Here is a 24,280-nt window from a genome sequence, read left to right on the forward strand (position 1 = left end):
TTAAGATGACTCTATAGACATGCCTTTTAGACATGGATTCCAACATGATGTGACCAATTCCTCATTCCTAGACTTTATCCCAATCTAAGCAAGCCAGAGGTAAATACTAGAAGTAAACTGATAATATGCCATCAAACTTCAGTAGCAATTTCAGTGAGCATCAGGTAGGAATATTTTACAGTAGACACGTATCTTCATGCCCTAAGCACTGACACATCTAGGACAAGGGTAAAAGGAAAGAGAGATTCGTGAAGAAGAAACTCAAAGCTTTATGAGCAGCCTTATTATACATCCTGTTACGTAAATTACCATTACCACACTAGCCTGTGAGCTGCATGTGCAAAAGCCATGGGTCTACCTTCAATGTGCACTACACCGAGTTGGTAACCAAATTCCTATACAATTTATCCAGTTTGGGTTCTGTTACAGATAAAGATGAGCCATGGAAGAGCCAACTTAGAGGATCCCTGTTATTCTCCAGGCATTTCTTCTTAAGAGTATAGCATTTCAAACTGAACCCTAATTCTCATATGTGACCTGACCAGCCAAGACTACCTACACATATATTTCATAAATGTAGTCACAGACTCCATCCAGAGCTTTGATAGTCACATACATGGCTGCTTTCTATTGAGCGGTTTAATTGACCTAAGTCTTCTCCAGTGTTCTACAGGGAGCCACATCTTCATCTACTGTTTACGTCTGCATTTTGGGAAATGTCTGTAGGACTGAATAAGTATTCCTATTAAATTGCTTCTACTTTAGAATCAGTATATACTTGGACAATTCAAATTCTTTTTTTTTTTTAATTTTTATTTATTTATGATAGTCACACACACACACAGAGAGAGAGAGAGAGAGAGAGAGGCAGAGACACAGGCAGAGGGAGAAGCAGGCTCCATGCACCGGGAGCCCGACGTGGGACTCGATCCCGGGTCTCCAGGATCGTGCCCTGGGCCAAAGGCAGGCGCCAAACCGCTGCACCACCCAGGGATCCCAACAATTCAAATTCTTTCTTGGATCTTGAGTCTGTTATCTTAGCTTTCCCTACCAGATTCCTATCAACTATTAATCTGATCAGGAAATCATACAGGTCTTCCTCTACTCCCTGTTAAAAGTACAAATACCGGGAGCACCTGCGTGGCTCAGTGGTTAAGCATCTGCCTTCAGCTCAGGTTGTGATCCTGAGATCCTGGTATTGAGTCCCATATCGGGCTCCCCATAGGGAACCTACTTCTCCCTCTGCCTCTTTCTCTATGTCTCTCATAAATAAATAAATAAAATCTTAAAAAAAAAACAAAAAAAAAAAACACTGAAGCTTTCCAATTAAAGCACGCCATCCATCTGTATTGTGTATACAGCCATTTAAACAACCACAAGGCCACCAGGCCACCTAACTGCATTACCACTAGCAGTGATGGCTTAGATTTCTCTGACCTTATGACATACATATATTCATACATAAAAAATAAGTATCACACACATGCAGTACCACCAAACAGTACTTATCCTTACCAACTAAAATTACAGTGATATTCTCTGTTCTATTCCCATTCCCTTCCTCCTTTTTTTTTTTAATTTTATTTATTTATTTTTTCATTTATTTGTGATAGTCATAGAGAGAGAGAGAGAGAGAGAGAGAGAGAGAGAGAGGGGCAGAGACACAGGCAGAGGGAGAAGCAGGCTCCATGCACCGGGAGCCCGATGTGGGACTCGATCCTGGGTCTACAGGATCGCGCCCTGGGCCAAAGGCAGGCGCCAAACCGCTGCGCCACCCAGGGATCCCCCCTTCGTCCTTCTTAAAATGCTACTCAGAATCCACTAAGCTGATTTCACAAACAACTAATAGGATGGAACCTACAGTTTGTAAAACAGATGTAGAATCAATCTGAGTAGCTCTTTTACTAATGACAGCTAATTTATTCACAATGCTGAACTTTTCCGATTATCATGAGGCAAAACGATTTCACGACTTGGTTTAAGGTCTGAAATTACAGTTACATACTACAAAGCCTTACTTAGAAACACCTGTAATACATGCTAATTATCTGATTTCATGAATATGTTAAAGGCCTTTTATCATTATGATGTGCCATCTTTAATTTTACCTACATTGATTAATTTACAGATGGTCCCCAGGAATTAAGAGTGACACTGTTACAGTTTTAGAATTAGTTCCAGAAAATGTGAACTCCACAACTATTTCCTTACAAATTAGTAAGGTACTTTAATACAAAAGGTTAATCAATGTCCACATTTTAAAATGTGAAACCATCAGTCTTCATAAATTCATTTTTCTTCTAGTTAAATTTACTGCTCACTTTGCTGCAGGGTTGTGTAAACATAGTCCATATGATCATGGGCAAACATCATGATTTCACCCACATTTTGGTAAATAAGAAAAGCAAACAGCTAACTCTGCTCTCTTAAAAAAGATGGTAATTCCTTTAAAAGGATGTGTAATTCAAAACTGAACTGTAAACAATTGAGAAAATTTGAAACAAAATTCAAATATGAAAAAAAAAGTCAGAAAGTTATTTTTGTGTCAAAGATTAAGATAGGGGATCCCTGGGTGGTGCAGCGGTTTGGCACCTGCCTTTGGCCCAGGGCACGATCCTGGAGACCTCAGATCGAATCCCACATCGGGCTCCCGGTGCACGGAGCCTGCTTCTCCCTCTGCGACTATCATAAAATAAAATAAAAAAAATTAAAAAAAAAAAAAAGATTAAGATAGATGGAAAAGCAAAAGAAACAAAAAAGTTCAAAAAAGGTACACCTAAATGTGGTGAAATGATTATTTTTTCTTTTTAGTCATTCTAATGAAGAACTGTGTTTTAAAAGAACAATTTCCTTTTGAAAATTTACAACCTTCAAGGTGACTCAGTCAGTTGAGGGACCTGTTCTTTATTTCGGCTCAGGTCATGACCTCAGGGTCATGGGATCCACGCTCAGCAAGGAGTCTGCTTGGGATTCCCTCTCTCCCTCTGCCTTGCCTCCCTCCCTCCAACAAGCGCCTGTGTGTGCACTCTCAAATAAAATCTTAAAATAAAGAAAAAGAAAATTTACAACCTTCAAACTTCTATCTAAAGGATCAGATATAAACCTGGAAAATCACTTTCCTTCAAGGTCCAGCATTGCTATTTTTGTTCTGGCCAAATGCCCATGAAAGCACAAACATGCCACAAAACCAGCCTGAGTTGAAGCACCATAGTTGGAGATTTGAAGTTTGTTTCCTTTTAAACTGCTCAAAGGCCACCATACAGTGGTATTTAATGTAAATGGGCTTTTTCTAGCAGAAGCATTTAGAGTCATAGAATACACAGTTCTAGGGCTTCCTAGAGGACTGTGTAGAACATCTCACTCAAAGAAGATTTCTGTGAACAAGTCAGCACCTCATTTCCACCTGTCATCCTGTGGTACCCATTCATTAAGAGTTGTTCAAGGACTGGGGAGACAAGGCACGCACAGAGAAAGACTGAAATCTATGGAAGACTACTGCATGCCCCCAGACCCCGTTTAAAACACCCAAATAAGTGACAGGGGCAGCAAATTCAGAGGACAGACACAGTACTGGGGGCTGAAGATCTCAGACTTCAACTAAGGAGATGCTTCTTGAGCTGCATATTGTAGACAGGATAAATTTGAGTAAGAGTCAGAAAATGTATTACAATTGACTGGAGAGCTTTATGCAACAATCTGAATTAAGAAAACAAAAATTATTTTGTAATTTTATCCAGGGCTGGTGTATAATAAAGTATCAAGTGACAAGGAAGGCAGAACTTAAAAAAACTTACTGTAAACTCAAGGGCTGTTTACAGAATAATCACATGCCTTCTTTTATTGCCCAAAGAACATTCCACACTTGATGGAGTGGTGCTTTCCAGGTGAGTGTTGACATCACAATACAGTCACAATGGAAAACTTGCTTTTTAATCTGAAAGCTGTATCTAAAATACACAACAAAAAAACATCTTATATCCATGGGAGTCCAAAAAGTTAAGGTTTAGGTAGAGGCCCCAAAAATTCAAGAAGAGCTCAGATGGAGCAATTACTTAACACTTAAAATGTATTTCCTTCTACAAAAGTTTTGAATAGGAGATTCCGTTTCCTTTACCATTTTGGAAAAATAATCTACTAACTCAAGTGAATGTGGTAACTATATTATTTGTGAAAGTGCTCTATAAATCTGAAAAAAAACCAAAACCAACAAACACCATACAGAGATTATTATTTCTGTGCAGGCCTTGAAAATCTATCTTCTTAGTTTTTAACTTTATCTTCCAAATGCTTGGATTCTTGCTAACTATATTGCCAACCTGTCAAATCTTGGTGGTTCAAACAGGAAGTTCATGTTAATTAAAACTAGGCTGTCTACAACTGTTCTTGTGGGGAGGGGGATGCACAGGGTGAGCTCGTTCCAGTGGGAGACAGATGATGCAGGCTTTGAAATTTTTCCAGACTACAGTGACATTAGCTATGCAAATGACAGTGGCCTTTAAACCTTGTTCTAAGGTCCAAGGAAGGTGAGTGAGGGTCCATCTCTCCTTGAGCCTAAACATCTCATTCCTATTAGTTTTTTATACTGCACTTCAGTGTCAGAAATTTAATGAAAAATTTTAAACTACTACTTTATGACATTAAATACATCTGCAAAAAAAATAAATAAATAAATAAATAAATAAATACATCTGCATGTTAAATACAGAAACTATTTTCCAAGGAAAAACACTGTCCTGGCCTCCAAGTCAATTTATACAACCAGATTTGAAATCAAGTTCTTTAATCTTCAAAGGCCAATATCGGTGCTGTTGGCCAGCTAAGCCAGCTGTTAAAGCAGAGTGGTTACTAGAAAACTATAACCTTGGACTTCTCTGGTATCCAATTTTAATAAAAAGTTCAGTGGTATGAACAATTACAGAGGGCTACTTCCAAAGCTCCAGAGCATCAGAAAGTAATGATTTAACTGAACTGTACTCTGGCCTAATAGTATTCCTTATGTTTCTATACTAAAATAGCTTAAACTTGAACTCAGGTACTTCACTTTTACAGGCACCATACAGAACTGAGAGAAATGTACGAAGGACTCAGATCCCGTATTAATGGATCCACAGGGTCTCAGTTCCTGGAAAGATTTTATTTTATTTAAGCGACTGATTTGTTTTTGTTTTTTAAGATTTTGTTTATTTATTCATGAGAGACACACACAGAGAGAGGCAGAGAACACAAGCAGAGGGAGAAGCAGGCTCCATGCAGGGAGCCCGACGCGCGGCGAGACTCGATCCCAGGTCTCCAGGATCACGCCCTGGGCCGAAGGCAGCGCTAAACCGCTGAGCCACCCGGGCTGCCCTGATGTGTTTTTTATCTCATGAACAGTTTTGCAACCAATCTTGTTTTCTTCTTTGTTCTGGCCACTAAAACTCTGAGCCACAGGTGTGGTCCCCAACCAGCTAGTGTCAAAGACATGCACTGATTTGTGTACTCACCCTGCCCCAGGAATCATTCTATTTGCCTTTCATTATTTTTTCCTTTGCTCCTTAAGAAATTCTTTGGGGGTGGGGAGGTAGAGGGGGAGGGGACATAAGAGCAAAGCAAAGAAAAGGAAACATACCCCTAACTTGTTTTATTTCCTTCAACTGGAAAGCAAGGAACATGAAAGAACAACTATTTCTGGCATGAAGGTGTGGCTTTTAACCTTACCACCATGATAAAATTGTTAAATACTGTATGACCTAGTGTGTTAATTCTCCTGTTCAGGTGAAAATACATGACCCTGCAAGGGGACATCCTGTCTGGGAGAGATTACTAAATTAAGTCAAACAGGACAGTGTACCAGGGCAATCAACATGTATGGAGTACAGTAAAATAAGGCTTCTACCATTTTTCTTCAGTCAAATAATTCCTACCTGTGGTAACAATGGCCTCAGCCTCCCCTGTAATGTTGAGGGGTGTCAAGCACGACTCTGGCTCAAGAGCAGCTCCTACTCCAGTGCACAAGACCTATTTAATCCCTGCCATTGGCCCTTTTATTAAGTAAGAATGAATAAAAGTATTTCCAAGTGTATTCAACATATTTTTCAAGCCTCTATTATGTGTGAGGCCTTGCGGACATTAAGATCTAAATGGCTGCCTTTAGAGAAAAATATTTTTAAACTAGTTATATAAAGTGTATTCAACTAGTGTTAAACATACCATTCTTAAGTTAAAAGAGCTGAGCTGTACTTTCAAACTTCTATATTCTATCCTAATCTTTCTCAGAAATCAGGAAAACAATAAGAATATGAGTCGGGGTGAGGGTGGGTGGAAGGGTGACTGGCAAAGGGCACAAAGTAAATGTAAACAAACTGCACATGATGAGAAACCAAAATGCTACCCAATCAAATCCTGGTACTTTAGACTAAAAGCAGATTAACAAGGGAGCACATTCCACCCTTGGGTAGCAAACATTCCAATCCCTTCTTGTGTATTTCTGGGATTGCTGAGGGACTATCAGTGCAATAGCTTTTAGGCAGGGATGGAATTCCTTTGGGGTTCTGGGATCCAGTCCTTTAGAGACTCCTCTGGGCCTTGAGGATATCTATGTGCAGAGCTGAAAAAGAGCACGCTTTTCAGGGCAAAATGAGATAAAGGACAAAATGAGAACAGGAAGGAATATGTGGCCTGAGGGCAGACAGTAATCAAGAAGTTCATCTGAACTTATTTTTGGACACCTCAACAAACCAGAGAGGAGGATAAGAACCCCAATAATCTTCACAGTTGGGAAAACACCATCTCCTTCTGGCAACTGCCCGGCCCTACTAACCACTAACATCGCTACCATAGGAGGTGCAGTAGTCCCTGTTAGAACCAGAGTCCTGTGGGCCCAAACAAAGGAACCTAGAGGGGAAGAGAGACTTCTCCTTAAAGTCTCTATGGCAGGGCTGACGCTACATGAAAAACATCTACAAAATGTCGCTGGCCAGGCTTTCTGTCAGGTGGAGAAGGCTGGTCTGCACAGAGAAGATGAGTAAGCAGAGAAACGGAGTAGCAAATGGATAGTCATAATGGAGTTTGTGTTCCTGGTCCTGACTGCTGGTGAAGACCTGGGTGCATTGCTGCCTTTTCCCACACTTCCAGTGTTTGACTCCTGAGATAAGCTTTCACTAAATCCCTACCTTGTTGGAACAAACAAGAGTTCCAAGTAACACGGGGGCTACCTGTAAGCTATCAGTGCTCCTGTCCTATGCCCCAGAAAGGCAGCTCTAACAAGGGCAGGACTCAGACATTTCTCTCTTAACCTTTCAGAGGGCCAACACCCGACTCGTGAACACTGAGACCAGCACTGTCTTTTATTCTTGCATGTAGTCTGCATACCTGCATTCAGAGTTGAAGATCTGAAATGTGTCATTAAATGACAGAGGAAGAAATATGGAAAAAAAATAACAATGTAAAAACACGTGTATCTGTTTATTCTCACAAATTGAGAATAATGTTCAAGATTATTCAATGAAATACAAACTAAATGCATTTTTTCCCTAGCCATCCTAAACTGAACTCTCAGGATGATTTTGTGTAACTCTTGATCTTTCCCTTTGGATATTGCTGCTCTAAGACTTAGAAAATTACATAAATGTAAATGTATGAAGAGTGGTGTATCACTTCCCTGAGCAGTTAAATGGCACCCAAGAACAACCATTTAACAACTAGAACTCCGTAACTTCTCTTCTGTAGTAGTTCCTGAGCAGTGGAGGGAGAGTGAAGAGGGCATCTGGGCGAAAACAAGGTGTTTACATTCAGACAGTCTCAGTGTCTGACTTGAGGCAAAGCAGAACATTTTAGAGTTAGAACATCATAGCTCTCATTCAGACAGAAAAGTCAAGGCAATCTAATGAAAAATCCTCCTGGTTCCAGAGGGACCAGGTAACTGCCATGGCTCCAGAACTAGGGCCTCAAAATGAAGCTACTTGAGGATCTGACAGATTTGTGCTCTAAAACGTCAAAAAAAAAGGGGGGGGGGGATGTGTGTGTCAAGAATCAGCTAGTTTGGCAACTGTTAAATGTTAGAGGATGTAATTCTAACCAGGACAATTTGGGGAATGAAGGGGGATGCACTGAAGAATTACGTAGGGACAAGAGGCATAAACCTGGACTTTCCCTGCCAAACAGGGCTTTTGATCACCTATACTAAACTGTGGCTATCTTCCCTCCTCTAGAACCAGCCAATTTTTCTATTTCACTTCCCCTGATCAAGGGCAAAGCACCCTCCCTCCAGCAGAGTCACCCGCACACAAATATTTATTAGTGGTGATGAAAATAAGTCTCTGTTGGCAATACTTGGTATTTCAAATCAGTTAACATCTACAATTCACTGGGTTTATAGAGGAATATGGCCATGTCACAAGAATAACCTTAACTCTTCACTTCCCACCAAATATTCTTTGCTCCAGGCCAGGTGGTCAACAAGTTGCCAATTCCCCTACAGGTGAAATACTATCTTGACTCATCCCACCATGCTCTTGTTGCTGAAAGGATCAGAACAGGCTGATTTAACTGATCTAACTTCTGCAAGAGCCCAGTACACCTCAATAGGAGCGCAACACACTCCCTGCTCCGTATCCCTGCCCCAAACTCTGAGCTATTTTACCCTGACTTATGTAACCCTGCATTTGAAAATTACAAAAAGCACATTTCATGTATATCCCTAGAGATCAAGGGCAATCTTCATATAATCTTCACAAGGTAGGATACTACAGGAAAACTGACAGTGAGATAGTGTGTTTGTGTGCACATATGACTTTTAAATAAAAATGAGGTGTAAAGTGTTTCCTAAAGTCCAAGCATGTGATCTTAAGGCTGACTTTGAGAAACTTGAAACCATAAAAGTTCTGAGCTTCCTGCTAAAAGATGACTTCACTGGACTACCAAGGTTTCTCTACTTTGACCACTAGGGTATCCTCAACACTAATTTCACCTTCTTCAGGTTTATCATGTTGCATCAAACAAGGCATTCCAGTAAAATCAGTGCAGCAAAAAAATCAGTGCAGCATCAATTGGAAGAATCTAATTTGTCTGAACATCTTTCACAATTCAATGATTCAGAGAAGCAAACTCCATTTTCTTCTACGCAATAGCTAAAATAGCTAATTTAAAATCACAGCTTTACTGACATATAATTTACATACCATTCACTTAAAGTATATAATTCAATAGTTTCAACAGTTTACAGAATTGTGCAGCCATCACCATAATCAATAAAACAGCTGGATTTTTTTTTTTTTTTTTTTAAAGACATTGGAGGGACGCCTGGGTAAGCTCAGTGGTTGAGTGTCTGCCTTTGGCTCAGGGCATGATCCCGGGTCCTGGTATCAAGTCCTGCATCAGGTTCCCTATGAGGAGCCCGCTTCTCCCTCTGTCTATAACTCTGCCTCTCTGTGTCTATGAATAAATAAATAAAATCTTAAAAAATAAAAGACACTGGAGATTCCCTGTAGTAAGGATAAAATATAAATACTTCTTATTTTATTTTCTCCTGGCTTACATGAAAGAAACATCTTAAGAATCTGGACATATATTGGACCAAAATATTTCCCAGAAAGGCCAAATGGGCAGTATATGAAATTGCCTTATCTCCCTTTCACTGCACCTCTATTTCACTGCACCTATTACCACCTCTATTTCACTGCACCTATTACCACCTAAAAAAACACTTTAACATCCCCCTTGTTACTTGTCTTTTATTTAGCCACTACCTGAGCTCACTGTTCATTTACCCAGTTTTAGCATCTGACATGTTTGAAAAACAGCATGTTTCAAGGGCTAAGAGGATAAGCTCTCAGCAGACCCAAGTGTGAACCCCAGTTTTGCCATTGGAAGAGATATATACTAAAACCTTTGAGCAAAACACTTTCTACATAAAATGACAGCAGGACTTAAAATTTTAACAAACTAAAACATCCAGGGTAGCATTTACTAATAAACAGCGGTTGCCAGTTTGTATGAGCTTTTGCTGTACTGAACTAAATATTAACCCTTGGTCTATCATCATGCAAAATTTTTTTCATATCTTTATCTCAGGTTTTTTTTTCCCTTTTGATCACTTGATAGCAATGAAAATAAGCATATTTCCTCATCCAAAGGTCTGACAAATATTCATATAAATGTTCTTCTAATTTATGTTTTTAAACTCATTCTTCCATCAAATTAATTTTCATAAAGTGCAGCTTGCTTATCAAAACTGATTTTCCCAAAGAACAGATAACCAATTATCTAAAAATCTTATGCCAAATAACCCCTCTTCTTTCCTCAGTGTAAGATCGTGTAGTAGTCACATACATACTTTTTACTGAGCTTCTTAAGTTAACTTTTAAGAAATCTGACTTTACTTTCTGGCTAACAATATGCTAACTTTGGAAATTTTCTTGCTTCCTACCATTCATTCAGTCTTAACATTCAAGAACATGGTATCTCTCCATTATTACTCAGATCTTTATGCCAATTAAGTTTATAGTTTTCTTTATAGAGATCCCAAACTATTTCATATAGATCTCCCTTACCTTAGGTGTTTCATTTTTGTATAGTAAGATCTTTCATTTTTATAACTGGATATGGCTAGAAAGAAAAATGCTACCAATTTTTAAATATGTAGCATATGGCTATCTTACTGAACTCTTATTTTCAGTTCATTCCGTTGGTTTTCCTAGGTTTAAGATTGTAACATCTGCACATATTGCTATTTTCTGCCATTTCTTCCTACCAGTTTTACATTTGAGGTTTTCTTGCATTGGCCAGGATGGTATCAAACATCAGTAACATCATCATGTTACTGGGCATGCTTATTTCACTTTCTATTCTACCAGTTTTTCCATTGGTAGGCTGTTTGATGTTGGTTTAAGACAGATATTCCTTTTATCTCCTACCAGCTCTTAAAGACCTCATAATCAAGAACTGGTATATTAGCATTGTTATCTTGGCAAATTCTGAGATGATACAGCACAAAGGGGCAATATACCCTGGTGCCAGACCCCAGGGGTTCGAAACCCCAGGCTCTGTGATTTACTAGCAATTTATCCTGGGGCAGATTATTTTACCTCTTGATCTAAATTCCTTCATCTGTAAAATGAGGGTAATAATAAAACTAATAACAACCTCTTTGTTGGGTTGTTGGGAGGATTAACTGAGATAATCAGATTGCCTGGCACACAGTAAATACCAAGTGCTACATGTTATTTGCCTTCTTGAATTAAGAGAATTTCCTATTCAATCATTTGCTGATGTTTTGCTTAGGATTTTCATGACTACTTCCATAAATGAAACTGAGACATCGTATTTTTCCTTTGTAATGTCTTATATCAGGTTGCCAATCTTATATTCTATCAGGTTTTTAAGAGTTTTTGCTAGTTTTGAAATAAATATGATTTTGTTATCTTTTTCTATTCTTCTAGGATCTAGAATAAATGAGGTCGTGTACTGAAAAGACTTTTTAAATTTTTAAAGAGAACTTAGACTTTCTGTATCATCCAGGTCCAGAGCTCCACTCACTTTTTTGGTTGGGAGGCCATGGCACTTAATCTGTATCTAATACATTCCATGATTAGTAATCTATTCAAGTGCTCCACTTCTTTAAAAAACTTAGTTATTTGGGGGATTCCGGGGTGGCTCAGTGGTTGAGTCTGCCTTTGGCTCAGGGTGTGATCCTGGAGTCAGGCTCTCTGCATGGAGCTTGCTTCTCCCTCTGTCCCCTGCCTGTGTCTCTGCCTCTCTCTCTGTGTCTCTAATGAATAAATAAATAAAATCTTTAAAAAAATTTATTTGGGGGGGGGGGAAGAGTGAGTATAGGGGGGAGGGGCAGGGGAGAGGGAAGGAGAGAAAGAGAAGCAGACTGTCCATTGAGCTTGGAGCCCCACAAAGGTCTTGATCTCATGACCCTGAGATCATGGCCCAAGCTGAGGCCAAGAGTCAGACGCTTACTCAACTGAGCCACCCAGGTGCCCCTCAAGTGCTCCATTTCTTAAGACAGTTCTGAAAAGCAACGAGTTCCACTGTCATCATTAGATCTTTCAAAGTTGTACATGACACACTCAGACCCAATGTTTCTCTGGTCAATTCCTTCTGGATGTTCTCTTCTGTCTTGCTCCTTCTATGTCTTATTCCTTCCTCCTTTCAACAACAAAAAAAGCCTCTGTAAAAGACAGTTTTGCCCTTTCCACACACCTATGGGGTGTTTATATACAATAGCCTAAGCTAAGCAGACTCATCTCTCTGTCTTTTCACTATATTTATTTATTAATTTAAAAGATTTAATTTATTCATGAGAGACACAGAGAGAGAGAGAGAGAGAGAGAGAGAGGCAGAGAGAGAAGCAGGCTCCATGAAGGAAGCCCGAAACGGGACTCGATCCCAGCACTCCAGGATCACACCCTGAGCCAAAGGCAGACACCCAACCAGTGAGTCACCCAGGAGTCCCACCTTTCACTATATTTAAAAGTGGGGCAGCTTTTATAAGATAAACAAGAAAAAACGAATATGCCTCACCCTCACCACCATCCCCCTGAGGTTTTACCTTGTGTGAAGAAGGAATGCAGTCTATTGTCCAGCCCTCTTCCCATCAACGCAGCTTCCAATCACACACTACGCAGTGTTCGGGAATAAGAGAGCAAAACTAGCTCTTGAGTAAACAAATGGGTTATGACCAATTGTAAAGAATAAGGATGAATAATTTTAACAATATAAAGCTAGAAAGTATTTATTGTGCTGTGTGTACATACCAGGAAGATGTTACCAGTTCTAGTTCCTTCCTGCCTACTTGAGAAGGCAAGGCACGGGGATGTGGGCCACTGAATCTGTGACTAATGTGCTTGCTATATAGCACTTAGGAAAAACATATTATACGGTTTATATTCTAATGCAATGAAAATAAGTAAAATAATCTTGTAAAAACATCAAAATGACTTCAAGTCCTAGAAAATATATTCTGACATACGCTTTAACATTTTTCAGGTAATCTCAAATATGAATGAAATTATGAATCCTTACAGATATCTGTATCCTGCCTACATCCTTATCTAAGACACTTAGAATTCTATTACAAAAGGAAATAGTTAATAAAATGTATTTGGTAGCTTCTAGAAATCAACACTTTGCTAAGAACTCACTCCCTTCTGGAATATGCCCAGCAATCAACATCAATTTCAGTCTCTATGATTTGTGGATTACACCGTTCCCTTTTTTGGAAAAACAGTACATTAGCATCTCTTATCTTCCTGCACAGCTCCCTCTCTTCACAGCTCCTCAAAGGTCACAGACAGCAAATCAGTAATATGAACATTCTCTCAGTGTCCTAGGATCTCACACATCTTGACCAGAAAACTTGCAGTCGTGTTTCTGTAACAGAAATTCCCTATGTTCCAGGATGATTCTACATCCCAGTATTTTGTGGTGGAGGCAACAGAGTTTAGTGGGTTTCAAGTGTACACTCTGGGACCAGGGTTTCCAATCTAGCTATATGACTTCAGACTAATTACCTGGCTTCTTTCTTCTCCATTTACTCACCTAGAAATATGGAAATGAAAAAAGGGTTACTATAGGATTAAATGAGGTTAAGCTAGAGAGGTCTTCAAATTTATACCAGCAGGTAACATATAGATGCTATGTTAGCAATTATTCTTTTTACTTCAGTTTTTTTTTTGCTTACACAAGTAGCAAATCTCTGCTACCTTAACACTGAACTGGTATACCTCAATGATGCCATCAAAACCTCTCATTTCAGCAACTCCAGGCCCTAGTGAGGGACACTTGGGCAATAAAAGAAACCGACAGAAACATTTAATCAGGGACAGACAACGTCAATGCCTCAGGAGGTGACATAAATGTAGGAGGTGGCCAGCTATGTTCAGAACAATAGTAACAGTCTACAAACTAGATCTGGCCCCCACCATTGTTCATCCCCTCTAAATGTCCTTTTCTCAGGTCAGGACACAAAATTAAACTCCCAATTGCAATATAAAATATCGAGGATAGGGGAATTTTAAAAACTGCAGAAATGAGCATAAAACAAGAAAATAGCAACTTTTACTTTGCCGCTTTCTTTTAGTGAATTAAACTATAAAATGCTAAGTTAATCACTGACATAGGTATGTACATATTTACATTTGATGACATGTTATAATGCAAGATTATTCTAAATTTAAGATATTGTTAAAAAAAGAATGGTTTAAAAAATATACAATAACATAGCATAAAGCTCAGCAAATGTGAGTCCACTCGCAAATATGAGGCAAAACAACTTTAAGTGAGTCCTTTTGACTATAAAACTATCCCAGAAAGCTGGTATCAGAAAAAATGATACATCTAGCTACAGATCAAAAGAGTCCAGGTTCACTAAAGGCTGCTTTAACACTTTCAAAGGCTTAAAATACTTTTTGAATATGAGTATGGTGCAGTAGAGAGTCTTAGAACTTCAGTTATCACAAAACCTAAAATGGACTGGGCACTTAGAGCATATCAGGCATGTTATGTAAAGCATTTCTCACTGAAGTCTCACAACTACTCTGCGCAGGTTCTACTTTTGTTATTTTACAGATGAGAAAGCTGAGGCAGAAGAGGCATTAAACATTCGCCCAACAAAATACCACCAGAATCTAAATACAGGAATTCCAAGGCTAGAGTCTCTCTTCTTATCTCTATGCTGAGCTTTAGTTTTCTAACAGTCTCTCCAGGGGCTTTTCCCAACATCACTTTAGACATTTATAAACTCATGTAATCTGTGTGTTTCTCAAATTACATGATGCATTGGTTTAGTTGCTCATAACATGTTAAAAAATATAGCAGGATGAAAAGTATTTGAACGCATCGTACACAGGAAGGCCTAACTAAGTATTGTTTCGTGAAAGTTCTTTCTCAGTTTTGACAGTGTGTTTATGTACGGTGCTGGGTCACTGATCAAAAATGTAATTTCTCACTGTGGGTTGAAGTTGAAAAAAAAAAAAAGGCTTGAAAAGCCACTTAGCTAAAGTACTCATTCTTTTACTTAACAAAACTGAAAATAGATTATTCCAACCTTAGTTGGATCCAAACCTGATATAAGTAATCATCCCAATCAACAAGCAAATGCTTTGAATTCCATACTACATATGGATATGTAAAACATATGTAAATAAGGTTTCTCAAACTGTATTCCAGTAGAATCCTCCTTCAAGACTTTGGGGGGACTATTTCCTGGGGAAGGAGGTGTTCTTGTGACCAAATAAACTTAGCAAATTGGGAAATGCTGCATATTATATTTCCTTCCTGGACAGCCACAATGTACATTATTAAAAACTGACAAAAAAAAAAACACAAAAAAAAAAAAAACAAAAAAAAAAAAAACAAAAAAAAAAAGAAAAAAAAAAAAAAAAAAAAAGAAAAAAAAAAAAAAAAACTGACAAACTCTGCAGAAAAACAGTAACACAATCACTACCAAAAGTTAAAATGTAATTAACTGTTTTTAACCCAGTGTTTTCCCCAACTTAAATTTTATCATGAAACTTCTCTAACAGTTAACCTCTCATAAGACTAATATTCTACAAAACAGAATTTGTAAAACACAGTTTTAAGCGATATCCGGAAAAGGGAGATCCTAATAAACTTCAGCTACTATAGTATGTAAACTTTCAAATAAGCACAAATATAGCAGAGATAAATAAAATATACAGAAAAAAAGATATCTTGGTTAATATCTCTGCTGAGCAGTTTTGTCAGAATATTACATAGCTCTGTCATTTAATGAACATTTACAGGAACAATAATATTAGAGTCTAAAAACACAAAGTGTGGGAAAGAGGGAAGAGCAGAGATACAAAAAAAAAAAGATTTAAAAAATCTGCAATTCAAATAAATTACAGTTTATTGCACAAAACATACATATAAGAAAAACCTAAAACTCACACATACTGTAAACAGCCAAAATATCTGGAAAGGTCATCCTGGTGACCTGAGTTTCTGTCCCTTGCCTGGAGAATTCAGAAGTAAATGAACTAACTGGCTGATAACATGCCAGCAGAGGGGCAGAGTTGTTTACCTAGACTAGGAACTCTTTGCAACTGGCATATGGAACAGGACTCAGCATAATGGGCTGTAAAAACTGCCTGTGGAACAAATTAATTCATAATAGATGTTTAGGAGTTATGAACACTCAGGGGTGGCGCATAGCTGCCCTCTTATCAGTGACAGAACGCTGGGCTGGAAATAATCCTATGATCTAAGCCAGCACACCACCTTTCTTAGAGGATTAGTATCAATTACAGCCAAAGAATACTATCTTAAGCATGTTCCTCACATCTTCACATTTGATTCTACATTTTGGTCCTTTCCACTTTTCTACTCTCCTTGCCTTTGGTTAATATGTTTCCTCTTCCCAAAACAAAGAGCTTATAGAACTTCACAGCAAACATACTTAAAAGTTGACAATGAAACTCATGTAAAGCTTGAGGATTTGTTAATCATTAACTTGACTAAGCTTGTACTTTACAAGCAGATGACATTTAGTTCTTAACCATTTATTCGTTAAGTACATTAGAAATTCTGAAAATACATATTGTGATACTACATTACGAGAAGCAGAGAACTAACATGCTGCTGTGAAATAGGAAGACCAGGTACCTGACCAACCAGAAGACAATGATGTTAAAGCATGGTCACATGCCATATCTAGAGCCCTCATAAAGAAACTAACTTAAAGACCACAAGCAAAAGGAGAGGTACCTAATATAAGGGGGCAGAGGGTGGGGGTCAGCAAATCAGAAAGTCTATAAACAGGATCACTGAGAAGAAGAACAAAAGAGACCAGGGATTTTCAGCCTGGTTCCCTTAGCATGATAATGGCATGACTAAAGAAGCCCCAAGAGGTGGAGTGACCTGCCCAGTCACTGAGTCAGAACCCAGCCCAGGCCTTCCAATTCCCAGGCTTCTGTGTTGCGCAGGGTAACAAAGGCCCCCCATTTCTCTACAGGACTACTATGAGAAGTAAATACTACCCACTGGCCTAACTAAAACTAGAAACCACCAATCAAATGAGGACTCTATACAACCAAAGCATGTAGAACAAACTATTTCATTTTGTACTATCACGTGGTTATAGTCTGGAAACCTATTAAAATCCACATTAAACTTTATTTACAAACCTTAATTCTGAAGTACTAAATCAAAAACGGTCAGCAAAAAAACCAAGACCCTATAGAGGAATATATTTGTCTTATTTTTGTCTATCTCCCTTGGTTCTTTGTCTATTTCAACTTTTAACTTTATACTACCACCCCTAAGAAACTTGCCAGCTACATCACAATTACAAACATGAATAAACACCTTTAAAAAAGGATTACGTGCCAAAGAGCATATAATATGTGAATACAATCTTCGTAAATGTTAGCGAAAAGGTTCAAAGAAGACATTACTGCATAAAGTACAAAACAATTTCTTTCAAGCAAGCTAAAGAATGAAGAGAGGCAGGCTCTAGGCTCAGTCCTGTGGCTAATAAGTCACACAACTCTGGGCAGGCGACTCCACTTTGTAGAAAGCCCCACCAGTTATAGCTCAAAGTTAGCCACTCACTGCTCTAGTTCAGGTGGGCCTGTGTCCCCATCTGCAGAAAGAACCATCCGACCAGAGCATTTCTAAAATTCTCACGTTTCTTCCCCTTGAACCAGTCAGTGTGGCGTCACCATCATCAGAGAACTTACCATCAGCATTCGGTATGAGCACCTTAGTAGTAAAGTACTAACTTATTTAATCTCCCTACAGTTTTCTCAGATGTGGTCTATATCACACCTGTCCAAGAAATCTAGACTACAGAGAAGTGGAGGAACTTGCCTAATGTTATAGAGCCCACAGGACAGGTGAGGATTCAACAATCCAGGTAATCTGGTTACAGGGAGTCTGTTACTGCTTGTAAGCACTGTAATACTGCCTCTCAGAAGTAAGTCCTAGAGTGGGTCTTAACTGGAGACATGTAAAAAGAAATGTGTTCTTGCTATTTCTTCTTGGAGCCCAAATACAGTGGATACAGAATCCACTGTGGAGCTAGAGAACCATGAGTAACATGTGAACACTACCCTGTAGGAGACAAGTTATAGTTCATTAGACAATGTTATAAAGTAGCAACTTAATTCAAATCAAGCTACAAAAGGTATATTTTGTTTCTTGAGTATTTTATCAAAATAAAGTCTTGTGATGTTTCAACTTTATCATACTTCCTTAGTCATCAACAAGTGATCCTCTGGATAATGTTCCCAAGGAATAATTATCATATAAAACCACATTGCTACTAAATATTGATTAGCGAGACGTTCTTAGTCTCTTTAACTATGTGAAAATACGTATATACATAAAAATAAGCAAACTCAAACCAACACCACTGTACTTTGAGTATCAAAATCTCAAGCTAGACACATTGTATTATGGTACATGCCTACATAAATAGCTAGGGCAGTCTTTACCTCCCTCTTTTGGGGCCACTTCACACCTGACCAACCTCTTGCAATTCTCTGCATGCCATTCTTCCTTCCTCTGCCAGCTTAACATCACAGTTGCTAATAAATCACAATTCCACCATCCCCTCACTCCTAAAAGCACAGTGGAGCCAGGAAGCTCAGGAAGGTAGAGAATGATACCTACACACATGCACACACAAGTACACACACAAATCCCAAAACAAAATGCTAATGGCAACAATCTGTTAACCTTCGTTTCATCACGATCAGTCTAGTGTCTTGTCACTGGTCCTGTAATAACTCTTCTCATGATTCTGGAAAGGCCTGAGAAGCAGAAGCAGAATATTTAACGTTTACTGCCTCAACTGCTGGTAGTAGATGTCTGCCTCATTCTGCTCTGCCATCAATACTCTGGACTGATAAAGGCAGTGATGGGGTCCAGTAGGAGAGCATTAGAATGATGACACACACAAAGGAAGAACTCTCATTCAGCTCAGTTCCTTCTTCAATTAAGGGTGGCCCTTGGGTAGCCCCAACAGCAGCCTTCTTTCCAGTAAAAACCAAACTACAGGCTGATGACTAACTTGTTACACAAGTCTTAGGCTACTTGGCTTGATCTGCATTCACACAAATACAAGATCCTTAACCTTAGTAATAATAAAGCAAAAGTCCCAATCTAACCTACAGGTTCAGAGACTTGATCTTCTTTCCTACAATTTTATAACACAACAAAGTTTTACCAACATTTTGCTGTTATCCATGCTAATCCACCTATCATCACTACCAGACAACAACCATAAAATCAAATTCCTAATTAAAAGGAGCCATGGAAAAGGAGAAAGTAGATTTGTAAAATAGAAATACCATCAAAAAGGTAACCAGAAGACACTACCTGAAGTGAAAGTCTACCATATACTGGATTTAATATTTTGTGTGCTGAAGGTGGATGTGGGTTTATGTCTGTATTTTTATGGTATATGGCAAAACTACGAATGATCAATAATCAATCCCTCCTGGAAAAAACTCTAGGAATGCATGGCAGTAATTACAGAAATCCATAAACTATGAAAGTTGATCAAAGAAAAAATATTTAGTAAATATTCAAAAGCAATAAATGATGCTTTGTGGTATATACATTTGCAATGTAAAAATAAAGATTCAAATAAAACCAAATTATAAAAGCAAACTGCATACCTATTAAACTTTCTTAACTATTATTTTTTTTTTAAAGATTTCATGTACTTAATTTCATTTATTTATTCATGAGAGACGCACAGAGAGAGAAGCAGGGACATAGAGGGAGAAGCAGGCTCCATGCAGTGAGCCAGATGTGGGACTTGATCCTAGGACTCCAGGATCATGCCCTGGGCCAAAGGCAGGCACTCAACCGCTGAGCCACACAGGCATCCCAACTATTCTTTTATATTAGCTTTATGAAAGTTTATACAATCTAACTCAACATCTCTTCATATGCGATTAGAAACAGAAACCAAGATCCCACTAATAGATTTTAGAATGTAAAGCAAAGGGAAAAAAACTGGTTTAAACAAGAACCTGTAGTCTGAAATGCTAATGAACTAAAGTGAACTGTCTTGAAATGAGAAACAAAACAAAGTCCCTTTTGTTATAGCAGCAAATTATTTCACCAAATTCTATATTTTACTAAAGAAACGCCAAAAGAAAAACTACATATAGAATCTTTGTAATGTCATGATCAAAAAGTAGTTAATCTATACGGATAGCCTTAGTATAAAGACTGTTTTTTAGAAGAGGGGTTAGGGGAGACGGGGAGATATATCACTCTGTATGGGAGATATAGCAACTAAGAAAATCTTTTTAGAAAGTACATGTTTTTTTAAAAAGTATATCCACTCATATAAGCAGAAATGTGTAATCTCTTCCATATCTGATGCTGACACCCCCCCCAATAAAACCTTTCTTCAATAAGTAATAAGACCTAAATCCTACAAAGAGGTTAATAAATATACTTCAAACAAGACACCTTTAGAAGTTCTGCCCACCATTGCAGTTATTAAGCGTGAATACTGCATTTTATCTGAGATAAATAAATGCAACCCTGTCCAAAAAAAAAAAAAAAAGAATATGCTTAAGACTTTCCTTACTTGGGTAAAAATGTTTTTATATAAAGATATTCAACGAACAAAAATGTTAATATTTATACATACATGCAGTTTTTATTTCATTATGCAAGAAAAAAATAAGCATAAAAAGACTGAAAAGGAAGTATGCAAAAATGTTAAAAGCAACCAAATCTAAGCGGTAAGATTACAGAAGATCTTTTAAAAAATGTTTTCCAGGACCTCTTGCATTTTACAAGGTTCTCTTGACTGAAAAAAGTTGACATTCACGTATCATAGAAACAAAACAACAAACAAGTGTTTAAGAAACTAACATGAGTTCTAAGCTGCTTCCACAAACCATCTATTCTAGACTTCAAATACAGCTAATTATCTGCTAGTAATTCTTTTTTTGGGGGGGGGGAATGTACAGAAATCAAGCTAGATTTTCATTTCTCACTCTCCTACACTTTCATAACTAAAAACTAATAAAGAAATGTTTACCTTTCCTTAAAACGGTTCTATGTCCCAACTTGCCGCCCCGGAATATTAGTAACAACCTGATTTTTTTTTTTTTTTTTAAAGTCATCAATTTAGATTGCCCTTACAGAATGCCCTTTCAAAGAAGTCAGGCTTAGCTCAGTAATTCCAAAGCGTAGCCACCTAACACACTAACACAGTGGAAGAAGTTTTGATGCGTTGTGTTGTTGTTTTTGTTTTGTTTTGTTTTTTCCAGTGAACCGCACCAACAGAAACGCCTTCTGTGCAGACGAGCTTATTTCATGCGCATCTTTCCATTACCTCTTAAGAGCCCGGTATCTAATGAAGCTTTTTTTTTTTTTTTTTTTTTTTTTTTTGCAAAAGGTTCTTCGCTTCGCCTGGACGTGAATTTATTTGTAGCTGTCAAAATCGATCTGGAGCTGCATTATGCTCAGGGCACGGAACGTCGACTGTCTACTGGGCCTCCCTCCTCGTCTCTCCCTTTCCCAACAGCGCCTTTGAGACCTCCCAGCTCACATTTCCGGGGCTCATGAGTCACTGAGCCATGAGCGCGGAGTTTACCTTAGAACCACCCCAACAGCCCCCTACACGGGGGCCGAGGATCTGGCCCCGCAGCACCTCGGGAGCCCTACCCCTTCGCTCCCCGACTGGCCACAGGCAACTGAACTAACACCCATGTTTCTAGACCACGCCTTTTATTTATTTATTTATTTATTTATTTATTTATTTATTTTTAAATCTTTGGGTTCGCTGCCGCCCGGTCCCCACCCGCCCTCTTGCAAACCGCACCGGGCCTTCAACGCCCGTCCCGGCCCCGCCTCGCCCAGGAAGCCCTCCAGATTTCTGCCGGGCGGAAGGAAGTGATCGATCGATCGGGTCCGGCCCGGCCCTTCCCTGGGTGCCTTTCTAGCACTCTGAAGCTCTTTCACGGGACGTACCGCCTCGTCGCCGGTTCCGAGGCTATTTGTGTGCTGGGCTTATCTCCCCCACGGCAGAGCCTAAGCTCCTCGGGGCGGGGGGGGGGGGGGGCGGGGGTTACCTTCGAATCCCTCCGGCGCGGACCGGCCACGGCGCCCGCCCACCCGCCCGCCGCGCAGCGCTCGGCTTTTGGCTCCACGGCACCCGGGGAGGCTCCGGCCGCACGATTCCCAGCCAGAAGTCAGTCAGGCATTTCCACCCCCCACCCCGAAAGGAAGATCACAAAAGGTGCTGGCCGCGTCCCCGCGTCCCCCGGGAAGCGGAGCGGGGGTCAGGAGCGAGGGGCCGCGGCTGCGGCGGGAGTGACAGCTGGCCCGGCCCGCCCTCCCCGCCCGCCCGCCCCCGCCCGCCAGCCCCGCCAGCCCCCCGCGGAGGGAGGCCGGGGAGCCCCGGGCCGCAGGCCGCTGGGCGCCGCGCGGGCGAGGGCGAGCGGGGAGAGCGGCGAGAGCGGGGAGGGCGGGCCGCCGCCGCCACCCGAGAAAATGGAGGCAGCCCCGGGGCCGGTGACGGGCCGGCGCCGCGGGCAGGGCAGGGCCGGGCAGGGCCGGGCCGGGCCGGGCCGGGGGGTCACTCACGGGGCTGGGCCGGGCGGCTCCCTCTCCGCCTCCGCGTCGTCGCCGTCCCCGTCCTCGGCCGCCGCCGCCTCGGGCTGCTCGCTCGGTCCCCGCGGCGCGGCTCGGGCGCTCGGCCCCTCCGTTGTCTTCCGCCCGCTCCTGCTCCCGGCCACGGGCTCCCGCGGCGGCGGCGGCGGCGGCGGCGGCTGCGCGGGCGGACGGCGGCCCAGGGGCTCCCGCGGCGGCCGCCGCACTGCTGCGCTCGCTCGCTCGCTCGCTCGCCCGGGCTGCGGCTGCGGCTGCTGCTGCGGGGCCCCGCGCCGCCTTCGCCTTCGCCTTCGCCGGCTCCCGCAGGCTCGCTCGCTCCCAGGCCGCGCCGCTCCCCGCTCCCCGCTCCCCGCTCCCGGCCCGAGCCCGGCTTTGACGTACGCACTGCGCAGCCGCCGGAGGCGCGACGTCGGGCGGTGCCGCAACGCCCCCTTCCGCCTCGGGCGCCCCCCAGCGGCCGGGCGGACTCGGGACAGCAGGGTCCCCGCCCGCGGCCGGAGCGGGGGGGGGGGGGGGGGGGCGGGGGGAGGCCCGCGGTGCTACCACCTGCCGCTCACGTGCTGGTGCTCCGCGCGCTTCCCGGAGGAACCCTGGGTCCGCCTTCTGCCGCCGCTTCCTCAGCTGTGAGCAAAGCTTTTTTTTTTTTTTTTTTTTTTTTTTTTTCCTAAAAAAGCAAGGGCCGACTTTGTGTAGATGGATTCTTTCATGCTGGGGAGGGACAGATCAATTCATTTAGCATCCTCTGAGAGAGCGCGCAGAAAGTGATGGAATGATCCAGATGAATAGGATTTAAACTCCAGCCCCACTCTGTGGATTATTTCCTGTCCCAATGCCTGGGTTCCTTTACACACACACACACACACACACACACACACACACACACTCTACCATAGGCTTATGAGAATGAAAGAGCTAATGCATTGCAAAGCTCTGACAGCAGAGTCTTCTACTTAGAAATGCCAGGCATGTACGGTTTTTGTTTCATTTTGTGGCTTTGTTCTTAACTTGTGATTGAATGGATCGTTTTTGAGCATCCCCTGTGTGCCAGCCCGTGTGTCCTAGGTGGTGGGGAAGTGAACAAAACAGGCCCTGCTCCTGCAACAAATAAACCACTGTATGCAAGTGGCATGGGATGGTTTCCAGGGCTATGGAGACAAACAACACAGGCCAAGGAGGGGAGAGAAGGGAAGATACTGTTACTGCGCTCCTGCAGGGAGCAGCTACAAGAAGAAAGAGCTCTGTGTATGGAAAGGCAGAGGGAACAGCAAGGAGGAAGGCACTGAGATGGGACACCAGGGAGCCCAACAAGGCACTTGCATGGAAGGAGGGGAGGGGAGAAAGAGGACAAATGGAACAAACTGAGGACTTTGGTTCTCACTCTGCATGAGATGGGAAGCTATTTGGACGGTTTTGAGCAGAGAAAGGGCTTGGGCTAAACTTTCAAAGGCTGTAATGCCCAGCCTGAAGGACCTGATGGTTTCAGCCAAGAGACTGCTTGGAAGGCTTTTGAAATAGTCAAGAGGGACACCTGGGCAGGTCAGTGGTTGAGCATCTGCCTTCAGCTCAGGGCGTGATCCCGGGGTCCTGGGATCAAGTCCTGCATTGGGCTCCCTGCAGGGAGCCTGCTTCTCTCTCTATGTCTCTGCCTCTCTCTCTGTGTCTCTCATGAATAAATGAATAAAAT

The 24,280-nt window shown here is 41.2% G+C and overlaps 1 protein-coding gene across 2 annotated transcripts in view; it reads right to left on the minus strand.

Moving 5' to 3' along the window:
• The window catches only part of CAB39 (calcium binding protein 39), an 84,428-nt gene extending 61,500 nt beyond the window's left edge, over positions 1 to 22,928 (minus strand). Inside the window, exon 1 of one of the 2 annotated variants that reach the window (XM_041765340.1) lies at positions 22,570 to 22,928. The gene's annotated coding sequence lies outside the window, so the exon portion shown is untranslated. Of the gene's footprint in view, positions 1 to 3,794; positions 3,927 to 22,569 lie in introns of those variants that run through there. The other variant, XM_041765341.1, reaches the window with a different exon arrangement.
• Positions 22,929 to 24,280: the final 1,352 nt, after the last annotated feature.

The sequence above is a fragment of the Vulpes lagopus genome, chromosome 8, assembly GCF_018345385.1.
Source record: "Vulpes lagopus strain Blue_001 chromosome 8, ASM1834538v1, whole genome shotgun sequence".
NCBI classification, from domain to species: domain Eukaryota; kingdom Metazoa; phylum Chordata; class Mammalia; order Carnivora; family Canidae; genus Vulpes; species Vulpes lagopus.